This window comes from Primulina tabacum, chromosome 5 (genome assembly GCF_025594145.1).
Source record: "Primulina tabacum isolate GXHZ01 chromosome 5, ASM2559414v2, whole genome shotgun sequence".
Lineage (NCBI taxonomy): Eukaryota > Viridiplantae > Streptophyta > Magnoliopsida > Lamiales > Gesneriaceae > Primulina > Primulina tabacum.
In genome coordinates this window covers 42759367-42771379 of record NC_134554.1, presented here as the reverse complement: position 1 = coordinate 42771379, position 12013 = coordinate 42759367, and positions in this window count along the sequence as shown.

Here is a 12013-nt window from a genome sequence, read left to right as displayed (position 1 = left end):
CAAACCCATCAAAGTGGCCATCTGGCCTACTTTATATAATACTTCTAGTCCGTTCTAACTTCACGAACTATCTGTCTCTTGTACCCCTACCCAACTACTGGAATAATAATGTTTTAAGTACTTTCCATTGATGCACCTCATGTGTGGCTCACCATCTAAACAAATCAATCGATATGCATTTCCATCCAGCAATCTATGAACTTTAAACGGTCCCTTCCAATTGAGCGACCATTTAAATTCCCTGTCCTTGGACTCAAGGGGAAGAACCACCTTCCAAACTACATTCCCCTCCTCGAATACTTTCTTATTCACGTGGTTATTGTAACTTCTAGCCACCTTGACTTTCTGAAGCATCAAAGTATCATACGTTTGTGATAGGATCGGTTAAAGGTGAAAGAGTGTTTAGAAGGGGGGTTGAATAAACACTAACAATTTTCACAAACTTTTCTCGATTTATGAGTCAGCTTAGTGATAAATTGATACTCTGGAATCTTGTCAGTCGATATCAATCCGTTAACAATAAAAATGCCGAAATAAACTGACTGATAGATAGAATAAAAACTGAAATAAGAAGACACAAGATTGTATGGATGTTCGGAGATTTCAAACACTCCTATATCACCCCTCTATCACAAGGATATGATATTCACTAAAAGACTTTGATCGATACAAACAGTTGTACAGACCCACTTTAGTTGTGGACTTAACAATGCCAAACTGAAACTCTTAGTAACAAAACATTTTACAGTACTCCACTGGACTGAAATATTTTAGCACAACTGATCTCTTCAAGATCAAGTATTATAACAATAACGGTTTGTGCTTGTAAGCTCGAAGTATAGCCTTGAATGCTATGAATGTATATAATAAGAGTGAGCAAAGATTTCAGCAGAGTAACATTATATCAATTGTGTTGATTCAGATTCAGAGTTGAGATTCAGAGTATTCTATCTTTCTCAGCTGCTCTTCTCTGGTATTTATAGGCTTTGCCTCCAACGGTAATATTAAATCTAATTTGAAACTTTCTATCTGTTTTTTGCCAAGTCAACATTCATCTGACAATCGTACACTGCAACTATTCTGACATGTGGCTATCCCACTACTTTTTGCAGTCAGCTTTTGTGTAGTTGGTTGAACGTCCTTTTCCTTAACTGATGATGTGTATAGCTAAGGGATCAGCTGATAGAACACAGCTGATAAGCTTACAACTGATTGTAGTAACTGATCAGTTGGATTTTAGTAACTGATCAGTTCCAACTGATCAATTACTACAATTAGTTGTAGTTAGTTGTCTACGTAGTTCAGTTTGCTAGTAGTAACTGATCAGTTCCAACTGATCAGTCAGTTGTCTTGGAGAAACTGCGCACTAATCTTCAGTTATAGACAACTAGTAGTTTGCATATTTTAGATCAGTTTATTTTAGTCTTCTTGATCAGTTAGTTCAATCTATTAAACGCTCAGTTTGTCAAACTTCCGAAATTCAGTTTCCAATAATTTCTCCCTTTTTGGTGTTTGACAAAACTTAGAAAATAAGAACTGATCAACTGAATCCATTGTAGATAAAATAATCTTTTATTGACAACTATTTCAATGTTCAGATTCGTACAAAGAATGAAAGAATAAAAGAATCTTAAAAATTTTCTAACTGACTAAAATAATCTTCAAAATATGCCAAATAATCTTCTATTTCTTTTTGATCAACTTTGTAGATTGCCCCGACTGATCTTTTCCTTCTTCTTCCCCTTTTTTGTCAAACGCATCAACTTTTTTGGATAACATCCGCACATCGGAGGTTTGATACTGCATTCATCAGGATTTCTTGTAGCAAATCCATTCTTTTAGAGACAATGTTTTCCAAAAAAATCAAGACGTCTTCTAACCAAGGCTTGAGTTTGGAAGTGAGCTTCAGCTGACGCTATGTCTTTTCAAAGTTCTTCCATTTGGAAAAATAATAAAGTTACATATTTTTGGATTTGATGTAGTCTTCCCATGGTATTCTCCTTTATAGAGTCGAACCTCATAGTGTGCAAAAATTGGGTTGACTTGATGTAAAAAATGGAAGTCATTACACTGACAAGGTTGGTCTGAATAGCCTGAATTTCTTCAAACAAAGATTCAGTTTCTATTGATATACCAGGAGACATGGCCTCAGAAGCTTCTGGTTCCTGCTCCTGGTTCTCTTGATTGACGATCACCAAGGCCGTGTCAGTTGTTTCAGTTTCAAGATTGACCATTTCTGAAGTATCCTCTGGCATAGTTTCCTGTTGAAGATGTGGAGAAGAAGAGAGATTTGGAACAACAGCGGAACTAGAAGGCTCTGAAGTTGGTTGATCAGTTGAAATGGTAGCTGGTTCTTCAATTGGTTGCTCATCTGATATAGAAATAAGTTCTTCAGTTGGTTGAACAACTGAAACTGTGGTAGGCTGTGCAGATGGCACCTCTTCAGTTAATTTTTGTTCAGTCATGGAGAATGACTGAACTGCCTCTTCAGTTCCTGTAATAACTTCTTGTTCAGTCGTGGAAGTCGACTGAACTGACCCTTCACTGGGTTGAAAAGTAGCATGTGAGGCTGGCTCGTCAGTTGCGAATAGTTCTTCAACTGCTTCTGTTGTAGTCTGTTGAATATCAGAGGCCACTGATTTAATAACTTCAACAATGTTTTCCAATGACAATCCAGCATCAGTATAAATTTGAAGTCCTACAGTTGAGGAATGATGAGCAGTAGTTGACGGTTGCGCATCCTTTGAAGAAGGAGCAGTTACTTGCTCAGAAGATTCATGAACTGGTTCCTGGGATGGCTTTTGCGGTTGAACTGATAGTTCAGCTAGTTCGTCTGATGAAAGATCTTGGGAATATGCTGGAATGGTCAGTTCTTGATCTAGTTCCCAATGCTTAATCTCCATCTGCAGTGAAATAAGATCCGAGTCCAGCTGGTCATGAACTGCTTTGTCATTAAAGGCAGTTGGACTGGTGGGATCATAGTTTTGGTGTAGCTGAACAACCATTTGTCTTAACTTCTTTGCTCATACTTGATCAAAGAAGTACTTCTTCCTCTGCAACGCTTGAACCACTAAAGCTGCTTTAACCATTTTTAGGACTATGGTTTTCAGGGAAATAAACTTCTTCAAAACTGATTTCTTTTGCCTGACAAACACTTCAGTCCTAAACCTTACCCATTCATCATAAGCTTTAAGCTTAGTCTCAAAAAATTCATTGACCTCTTTCCAGATGAGGTCAATATGGTTTTGAATTGTGTTTGTTGGTCTGGGCTCTTGTCATCTTTTCCTTGCCCTTTGAGTCAGTCAGGATATGAGGAATATTCAATCCTGATCTGGTTGCATCAATCATTTCTCTAATCACTATCCCTTTGGGTCTGTCAAATGGCAATGAAGTTGGGTCAGAGATAGTGATTAGTGGAGCTTTAACTCCAGTAGGTTTGTTCTTATCACCAGATTCGGTGATAGCCTTCTTGAGAGGAGTAGCAGATGGAGGTAACTGCTCTTCAATTAAAGTTGTAACTGATTTTGCCCGCAACGGAGTAGCCTTGATCGGCTGTTCAGCTCCAGATAGTAACAGCCTCTCAGTTGGATGGTGCCCACAACGATTGCTAGTTTTGTCTTCAGAGTTCAGTGATTCTCGGCAATCTCAGGAGAAGGAGTCTTTTCAGAATCAGTTTCACTGACAATCAGTTTTCATTTGATAGTCTTCTTCTGATCTGTCTTCTTGGATTTCTTCACTGGCTTGTGAGCCTCCTTCGTCCCAATCTCTTTTTTCATCTTAATAAATTTTTTTGGAGAAATGTACAGCCTGAGCTTTGGCAGCTGAAAACTCTTTTCATTGAATATCTTGAACTTGGATGACATCTCAGAGGAGTCACCCACCAAGCCCTTGCTTTTTAGCAGATAGTCGAGCGGCACCGCAAAGCCCTTTGGTTGTTTTGAAGACTGAAACATGTTTTTAAGGAGGTTGAAGATGTTACCTTTCCAATTCGGTCTTTTTCCAGCCATGGTAGCAGTCATGACTTGAAATTTCTCTAGAGTGAGAGCAGCAAAGGATCCAAGTTTGGCAAGTAGCCCTTTGGCCACGATGTCCGCCAGCAACAGGATTTCTGGCTTCAGTTTCTTTTTGGGATCAGAAACTTTGATTTTCCGTCCATCAGCTGATAGGAGAGTCTGCATCTCCTCTACATCAGATGTTTTCACATCAGAGATATTGGCCAGACCAAAAGTTGGCAGTTGAAAGAAATTGCTGAAGGAGTCTTCTTCTATTATCAGCAATTGATTATTGACGGTGGTAGAGATGTTGTCGTCAGCGGAAATGAATCCATTTGCATAGAGATCTTGAATCTCTTTTGGATAGATTTCTTGGGAAGAAATTCCCAGAAATGTCTTTAATCCAGCAGTCTCTAGTTTGAGAAATATATACTTGATGTCCTCGTCCTGGACAGTCATGCCTGAATCAAAGTCGATTGCCATTGCATTCAACATGTATGCCGGAACTTGATTTGCCATTGCTGAAGGATTGGTTATCAGCGAGAGAGAAAGTTTTGTGTATTGAAGTGCTCTGTAAACTGAAATGCACGTAAAGGAAAAACTGAAGTGAGGCGGGGATAAGTATATATGTATGTGATTGTTCAAATTTATGGACACATGTCAATCCAAAATAAATTGAATAAAATCGAGTGTACATGTGATGAAAACGTGTAGAATTTAAATGGACTACGTAAAGCCATGTTTTAAAACACTATTCATTGAAAGACATGCATTAAATGCGTAATTATCAGTCACATCACTTATTATGGAATATTTATCGATTAATTTGTTAATTTATTGGAGAAGATCAGTTAGGTCAGCAACTGAGTGATCAGTTGTATGCTGAGTCATTACAGTTGAAGATCAACTGACTATTGTCTTCCCATTTAACCTTTTAGATTCAATATTCCCCCTCAATAGATGCATATTAATAAAAGAAATGATAAGAGAAGCTTAGTCTGAATAAGTCGAAGGGTTTGTAGTTGACTAGTTTCTCTTCGTCTTCTTATATTTCTTCAATATTAGTCTGTCTAAAAATAAGAGTAGAGCCATTAGATAATAATAGTTAAACACTGATGGATAGTTCAAGCAGTTCCAATGTCCCTCCTTCTTCATTAACGCCTCGCCGTTTGGAAAGATTGAAGGAAACTATTGAAGAACTCATCTTTTCAAAGGTCATGTCCACTTGGACCAAGATACACGAGCTTCAGACCATTCAACGTGATGGATTAGTTGCTACTTCTAAGCAGAGGGCAATTGCAAGAAAGTATAAGAGGCGTCTTGAAGTCAACCATACTTCAGAGCATGCCACTGATGATTGTCTTATCCAGCTGATGCTTATAAGGAGTGGGATGTGCTGGAAAATATTTCTTCTTCATAAAGCTTCAGAAGAAATAATTGTCATGAATTATTTAATTGGATGTCCCTTCGGTAAGATTCCGCTGAAAGGGAACTGAATCGTGTAATTTGGATGAGATTTTATCAATAAAATTGTTGTTTTGATTCATTGCTCTTTCCTTATCTGCATATGAACTGATATCAGTTGACAAATAGTTAACTAACTGATAAAGACTAACTGAAAAGTTAATAACTGACATTTGACTAACCGAATAGTTAATAAATGATATTTGATTAACTGAATAAAAATTAACAACAACTGACATAACAACAATATCATCGGTATAATTAAGACAAATCAATTAAACCAAGAAGCGAAAATGAGAAAACTTAGTCTCTGGTAGAGGTTTGGTGAAGATGTCAGCTGCTTGTTGTTCAGTTGATATGTATTCCAGCCTTATTGCTTTCTTCAGAGCATGATCTCTAATGAAGTGATGCATGACATCGATATGCTTGGTCCTAGAGTGAAGAAATGGATTGTATGTAATTGAAATCGTGTTTGTATTATCACAAAATATTGGTGATTCTTTTGCAATGACTCCATAGTCCTTCTGTTGTTGTTGGATCCAGATCAGTTGTGCACAGCAGCTTCCAGCAGCAAGGTATTCTGCTTCAGTTGTGGAAGTTGCTATGGATGTTTGCTTCTTGCTGAACCCTGAAATCAGTTTGTCTCCTAGAAGCTGACATGAACCACTGGTGTTTTTACGATCTAGCTTAAATCCTGCATAATCTGTATCTGAATATCCAACTAAATTGAAAGAAGAATCCTTAGCATACCATAAGCCCACATTTTGTGTGCCTTTAAGATATTTTAAAATGCGTTTGACAGCTGAAAAATGTGATTTCTTAGGATCTTCCTGAAATCTAGCACACATACAAACAACAAATACAATATCAGGACAAATAGCAGTTAGATACAATAATGAACCAATTAAACCTCTGTAAAGTGTCGTCTCAACTGATATTCCCCCTTGATCATTGTCTAGTTTGATTGATGAACTCATGGGAGTACTTGCAGCTGAACATGTTTCCATGCCAAATTTCTTAAGAAATTCCTTAGTATATTTAGTCTGACTGATAAAAATACCAGTTTCCAGTTGATTCACTTGCAGACCGAGGAAAAATTTCAGTTCACCTATCATACTCATCGCGAATTTTTCCTGCATTAACTTGAAAAATTTCTCACATAATTTCGGGTTAGTTGACTAAAAATAATATCATCAACATATATTTGCACAAGTAAAATGTGATCATTTTTTGAAAATTTGAACAGAGTCTTATCAACTGATCCAACAGTAAAATCATGATCAGTTAGGCATTTTAAAGAGTTTCATACCAAGCTCTTTGAGCTTATTTAAGACTATATAAGGCTTTGTTCAAATGATAAACATCATCAGGAAGAGAGTGATTAACAAAACCTGGTGGTTGTTCAACATATACTTCTTCCTGCAACCGACCGTTCGGAAATGCACTCTTCACGTCCATTTGGTAGACTTTAAAATTCATGAATGGGGCATAAGCAAGGAACATTGTGATTGCTTCCAGTCTTGCAACTGATGCATAAGTTTCATCGTAATCTATTCCTTCTTCTTGCCTATATCCTTGTGCTACAAGCCTCGCTTTGTTGCGCACAACTGAACCATCTTCGTTCAGTTTGTTTCTGTATACCCACTTTGTATCTATAATGGTTTTAGAAACTGGTCTTGGAACTAAGTTCCAGACATTGTTATGGGTAAACTGATTTCGCTCTTCTTGCATGACATTTATCCAGTTAGGATCAGCAAGAGCTTCATCAGTTTTCTTAGGTTCCAGTTGGGAAACGAAATCTGAATGAATAAATAAATTAAACATTTGATTCTGAGTTCTTACCGGATCAGATGGATTACCTATTACCAATTCTGGTGGATGTGATTTCTTCCATCTGTACTCAGAATTTGTTGCATTTATCTCAACAACTGCTTCGGTTGGCAACTGAATAATTTTCTTCAGTTTCAGTTGCTGTTGTATCAGTTGGTAAGTGAGTATTATCATTTTGCTCTACCAACTGATTATCAGTAACAGTTTTTTGTTCAACTGATTGATCCAGCACTTCTGGTTCTGGTGTTTGAAAGGATATTTCGATTAATGTGATTCTCTTCTTCATTATCATCCTCCAAACTAATATTTATAAAGTGATCAACTAGCTCAACTGAATCAGTTGGCTTATCAGTTAGCACAAATTCATCAAATACAATATGAATAGACTCTTCTACATTCAAAGTGCATTTGTTAAATAGTCTGTAAGCTTTACTAACTGATGAATACCTAAGAAATATTCTCTCTGCAGATTTAGCATCAAAAGCTTTTAAATGATTTTTGTCATTATCAAGAATAAAACATCTGCAGCTGAATATTTTAAAATAAGAAACCACGCTTTTGCATCCATGCCAAATCTCATACGGTGTTTTCAAATGATTCTTATTAATCATTGATCTGTTCTGAGTGTAATATACAATGTTTACTGTTTCTGCCCAAATCCTCTGAGAAATACCAGAATCAGCAAGCATTGTTCTAGCAGCTTCTTCAAGGGTGGGTCTGATTTCTTCTCTCAGCTACACCATTTTGCTGAGGAGTTCTTGCTGCTGATAGCTCATGCTTGATCCCAGTATTTTTTAAAAATTGTGAAAAATCTTGATTGATGAATTCAGTCCCTCGATCAGACCTTATTCGATCAATCCCAACTGATTTTTCATTTAATAATATTTTCAAAAACTTAATCAGTTGTGCAGCAGTTTGGTCTTTGGATTTAAGAAAGATAACCCAAGTAAATCTTGAAAAATAATCCACAACTACTAAGGTGTATTTCATTCCCCCTAAACTCATGAATAGTATAGGACCAAAGAGATCCATATGTAGCAGTTCTAAGCATCGGGAAGATGATTTACAATCTTTGTTTTTAAATGAAGATCTTACTTGCTTACCAAACTGACATGCTGAACAAATTTTATCTTTTGAAAAATCTATTTTGGGCAAACCAGTTACAAGATCATGGTTACTCAGATAGGCAATAGATTTAAAGTTTAGGTGGTTCAACCTCTTATGCCACAACCAGTTTTTAGAAGATTTGGAGGCTATAAAACAACTGGTGCATAAGGTTGATCAGTCCAACTGACTTTGTAGGTATTCCTACAACGATTACCAGTTAGGATGACCTCATCAGTTGAGCCTCTAACTAAGCAAGTGTGTATGTCGAACTGAACTGAGAATTTATTGTCGTATAACTGACTGATGCTAATCAAGTTACACTTCAAATTCTCAACTAGTAAAACATCATTGATAGTAAAATTTCCATGGATAAGCTTACCATTACTCACAGTTTTACCTTTGCAGTTGACTCCAAAACTTGATGTTTGGACCAGTGTATTTGATCAGTTGGGATAACAAACTTGCATCCCCTGTCACATGACGTGAGCATCCACTGTCCAGATACCAGGTGAATTCTTTGTTTATACCTGTCACCTGCAATCACACACAATATATGATCTTGGTACCCACATCTATTTGGGTCCTAAACTGATCAATCCTTTAAGAACCCATACTTGGACTAGTCTAACTGACTTTCCAGTTGATGTGTTCCAGATAGTTTTTCTTGGCTGGTGTGTGCTTGATGTGTAGTGTGCAGATGAAGCAATATGAGCTTTAGCCTTTTTCAACTGGTTGTTCCGCCGATATCTTTTCTAAACTGGCTTGCTGTTATGTAATTGGAGTAGCCATTTGAATAGTTCAGGTATTTATTGCTAAACTTTTTTGGTGACTGACTTTGTGGGTCAGTTGAAATTTTTGGGCTATAACCAATACCATACCTTCTAGCCTTGTTCTTATTTTCAATAGGCTATACAACTAGTTTACTTGGATCTGGTTGTTCTTGTACCACAACTGATTTTACAAAGTGATTATATTTCGCTTTGTTCATGTTCAGTTTTGGCTGGTATCACTGGTGGAAGTTTCATCTTGGTTGCCAAACCCTGAACCAGTTTTATCTGTAACTGATTTTTGCTTATCTTGTATTTCAGCTAGTGCAACAGATGATTTATTCCATACCTTAATAAGCCCACTTTTGCTTTGAATTCTCAAGCATTAACTGCTGAATCATATATTGATTCTTGCTTCTTTCAGCAATCTCTCGTTTAAGACTCAACAAATCAACTTATTCATCAGTTTCAGTTATATCGTCAATGAGATCAGTTTACTTTGCTTTGGCCTTCTCAACAGATAGGGCAAGCTTGTGATACTCATTGACCATGTCATGAAGTGTAGAAATAAGTCCATCTCGTGTGAAGTCAGTTGAACTAAATTCAAATACATGTTAACTGGTTGACTCCAGTTCTGTGTCATCAGTCATTAGATACTTAACCTCTTCATCATCATCATTGGAGCAGCTCAAGCGTTCACATTCTGAATCATAACTGTCAGATTCTGCCCATTTGGACTTGCTTTCCTCTGCTAGAAGCACCTCATGCTTCTTTCTGTATGATTTCTTGTCATCCTTAGTTCTTCTGTTGTGCTCATAAGATTTCTTTCCCTTTTCAGTTGAGCCTCGACTGTCCTTTTTTGGATTAGAACAGTCAGCAATAAAATGACCAGTTTTGCCAAAATTGTAGCAAGCATTGGGTTTTTCCTTGGATTTATTTATTTGATATTGTCTTTGGAAGTTTCCTTGATTTCTTCTCATAAATCTTCCAAATGTTTTGACAAATAATGACATAGCATCATTACTTAACTGATCAGCTGATTTGTCAACTGAACCAGTTGGTTCCATTTTGACAGCAGTTAGGGCAGTTGTAGCAGCTGGTGTAGAAGGTTCCCCTTCTCTGTTTGCAACTCAAACCGAGTGCATTCAGTTCGTTTACTATGCTGCTGATCCTTTCATCATATTCATGCATGGATTGTCCAATCTTCATCTTGATATTGTAAACTTTTGAACAATAGCAGATAGCTTATTCTCCTTGGTTTGCTCATTGCCTTCAGAGCTGAATCAGTTTCTCACAAATTTCCTTAGCAGTTTTGCACATTTTTATTTTGCTGAAGGTGACTTTATCCAGCGTCTTGTACAAAATATCTTTAGCCACGTTGTCCAAGTTGGCTTTTCTCTTGTCTTCAACTATCCATTCATCGGGGTTTTTCAATGCGGTGTGGTGCCCCATCAGTTATGGCAACAGCAGTGTTTGCCTTCAATATTTTCATGGGTCCCTCTACAATAACGTACCACATGTCATCGTCTTGTGCAGCTAGGTGAGCCTGCATTCTGATTTTCCAATCATCGAATTCTTTTCTAGAGAACATTGGAATTTTTTTGAATGAAGACATGTTAATCAGTTTGTATATTGAAATATTCAGGAACAAGATTCAACTGCTCTGATACCACTTGATAGGATCGGTTAAAGGTAGAGTATTTAGAAGAGGGAGTTGAATAAACACTAACAATTTTCACAAACTTTTCTCGGTTTATGAGTCAGTTTAGTGATAAACTGATACTGGGGAATCTTGTCAACCGATATCAATCAGTTAACAATAAAAGTGGGGAAATAAACTGACTGATAGATAGAATAAAAACTGAAATAAGAGGACACAAGATTGTATGGATGTTCTGAGATTTCAAACACTCCTACGTCACCCCTCTATCACAAGGATATGATATTCACTAAAAGACTTTGATCGATACAAATAATTGTACAGACTCATTTCAGTTTTGGACTTAACAATGCCAAACTGAAATTCTTAGTTACAAAACACTTTACAATACTCAACTGGACTGAAATAACTTAGCAAAACTGATCTCTTCAAAATCAAGTATTATAACAATAACGGTTTGTGCTTGTAAGCTCGAAGTATAGCCTTGAATACTATGAATTTATATAATAAGAGTGAGAAAAGATTTCAGCAGAGTAACTAACGGTATATCAATTGGGTTGATTCAGATTCAGAGTTGAGATTCAGAGTATTGTATCTTTCTCAGCTGTTCTTCTCTACTATTTATAGGCTTTGCCTCCAACAGTAATATTAAATCTGATTTGAAACTTTCTATCCATTGTTTGCCACGTCAACATTCTTCTGACAATCGTACACTGCAACTTTTCTGACATGCGGCTATCCCAACTGATCAGTCATTTGTCTTCGAGAAACTGCGCACTAATCTTCAGTTATAGACAACCGATTGTTTGCATATTTTAGATCAGTTTCTTTCAGTCTTCTTGATCAGTTAGTTCAATATATTAAACGCTCATTTTGTCAAACTTCCGAAATTCAGTTTCCAACAGTTTGCCTTCTCAACTCATCCAAATCTTCAAGTTCCATGAGCATTGCCTCTGTATAAAGCTCTGGCTCCAACACATTTTGTTTCATCACACATACTGATATAAGTGGTTTTAGGGCATTCCATGGTCCCCAAGTTTGTTTCTTCCAAGGGATCTTGAGTCTCCGGATGTCGATCCTCCGTTTGGGTCGGGGCTAAGATTAGATCCTCAATTTGTAACTCTTCCTTCTTGCTTCCTCCACACTCTTCATAAAATATTACTTCAATTCCGTCGATATCCCACAACTCTTGA